Below are 2,122 nucleotides of genomic sequence, written 5' to 3'. Positions count from 1 at the left end.
CCACAATAAGATTCATCCAACTAGGTATATTTCTACACCATAGAAAGGTTAGCACAGGCACCTCTGTGACCACAAATGCAAGTTTTTACAGACGAATCTCCAGCTAGCGTGGCCGTGGCCTTGAGCTAGAGTTCGTCACGGCCACGCTAGCTGGAGATTCGTCTGTAAAAACTTGCATTTGTGGTCACAGAGGTGCCTGTGCTAACCTTCCTATGGTGTAGAAATATACCTAGTTGGACGAATCTTATTGTGGCTAGCTGGTCTAGTGGCTAACGCGACGGGCTGGAGTTTTGAGACTCTATGACCGCGGGTTCAATCCCGGCCGGGGGTATGGTTTGATTCTATAGTGCCTGTCAGGGTAGTATTTCTGTGACTTCCATAATGACCAGACAAAAAAAGAAGGGCGAGAGGGTTGTCCTGTTGCACACCCTCACATGAGTCAATTTCGTGTTCACCAAACACGATAGAAGTGAAGGAAATGGAAATATCTAGAAACTGCGCAGAGAGTAGTATCCCTTCTAAAGTTAAACGTGTTGGTAGAGTCAAATTTAATCAGGGATTATTTATTTGATACCTTATTAATGTATGCCCGTGCTGCATGGGTAGCTGCTTCACAGTCTTGTTGAACACCAAAACCGATCTATGTTGCTTTCAGCATATTCACTGCAGACCTGGCACATGACGTCGAAGAGTGATGCCAACTACAATGGACCTGATTCCTTCATTCTTTTTCCGGAGGGCACACAGTGATGCATCAAAGAAAAGTGGCCTAATGGTCTCCGGGACACCGCCAGCCAGGTAAATCTTGTGAGCTCAGACAACATCCTCTCTCAAACATTCCCGAGTGCTGGATTGAGTATTTCCTATAAATATGGTGACTTTAAACCCGTGAAACCACCTGCTGGGCCCTGTGGTCAGAACACCAGTACAGCTACTCAGTGTAGTCAGAACATCAACACAATAACTCAGTGTAGTCAGAACACCAACACAGCTACTCAGCGCAGTCAGGACAGCAGCTACACAACACAGTGTAATGAGGACACCAATGCAATCCTGTAGCCACGACTCCAAAACACCTACCCAGTACAATGTATTCAAGCCACCAATATATTCCCACAGTGTAGTGGAGTTAGGACACCAATCCAGTTGTTCATTGTAGCCAGAACACAAACACTGCCAATCAGCGTAATCAGGACACTAACATAATGACTGTGTAGCTACAACTGTTCAGTTCTTTAATGTAGTGTAATTAGCAGATCAACAGCAATGTCCTGACAAAACTGATTAGCTGTGTTGATGCGAAGACTACACTGAGCAGGTGTATTAATGTCTTGAATACACTGCCCTCAGTAGCTACCTCTCTCACCGCTGCCTCTCATCTCTCGTCCCTAGGCTAGCTGCTGGCGGAGGCTGTGCGTTATCAGTTGTGCTCCAGCAGTTGTGGAAGCAGTACCTATTTCCTAGTTTAAAACAAGCCATCTTCAGCTACAGTAGCCTCTTACAAAAAGGTATTCCTTCCTTTTATTATTGTGATTTTCTAGACGTTATGTGAAATTAGGGTATGGATGTTAGAATGAGTGGGTGTTACTGCTTACCCATAACTACTCACCTCCAGATAATGATACTACCAAGTGTGTGCAGATCTATTAAATACAAATTATCATACATAGTAACATGTGTAAATTACCCAGACTAACCCCAAAAAGTCAGAGAAAGAAACTTATTTCCATTGGGGTCTTTGTAATACCTTATTTCATCCTTAATGTTGACTGAATTTGCCAAGGCACAGCGATGCCCAACCCGTCTAGTTAATAACAAGATGTAACTATTTCTTAAATAATGAATATCTCACACAAATCTTTCTACTGTGCTCATTTATTTCATTTTCTTAATCACAAACAGAATTTCATTGTTGTAAAGACAAGTAGATAACTGATGAAGGTACCTTAAACATTGAATCTCTCACACAATTATTGTCTTCATACACAAATAACCCGCATATAGAAGAGAGGAGCTTACGACGACGTTTCGGTCCGACTTGAACCGATTCTGTCACGTCAGACATCACAGTCATCCTATTGACTGGTCTGCTAAAACTGTCTTCCCTACTTCCAACTTTAAC

General features: G+C 42.8%; 1 protein-coding gene across 1 annotated transcript in view; it reads left to right on the top strand.

Moving 5' to 3' along the window:
- Window positions 1-372: 372 nt before the first annotated feature.
- The window catches only part of LOC128687305 (arylsulfatase B), a 77,705-nt gene continuing 75,955 nt past the window's right edge, over window positions 373-2,122 (top strand). The window contains exons 1-2 of the mRNA XM_070098304.1: window positions 373-798; window positions 1,393-1,508. The gene's annotated coding sequence lies outside the window, so the exon portion shown is untranslated. The remainder of the gene's footprint in view (window positions 799-1,392; window positions 1,509-2,122) is intronic.

Source organism: Cherax quadricarinatus, chromosome 62 (assembly GCF_038502225.1).
Source record: "Cherax quadricarinatus isolate ZL_2023a chromosome 62, ASM3850222v1, whole genome shotgun sequence".
NCBI lineage: Eukaryota > Metazoa > Arthropoda > Malacostraca > Decapoda > Parastacidae > Cherax > Cherax quadricarinatus.
This window is presented reverse-complemented; position numbering and strand designations above follow the sequence as displayed.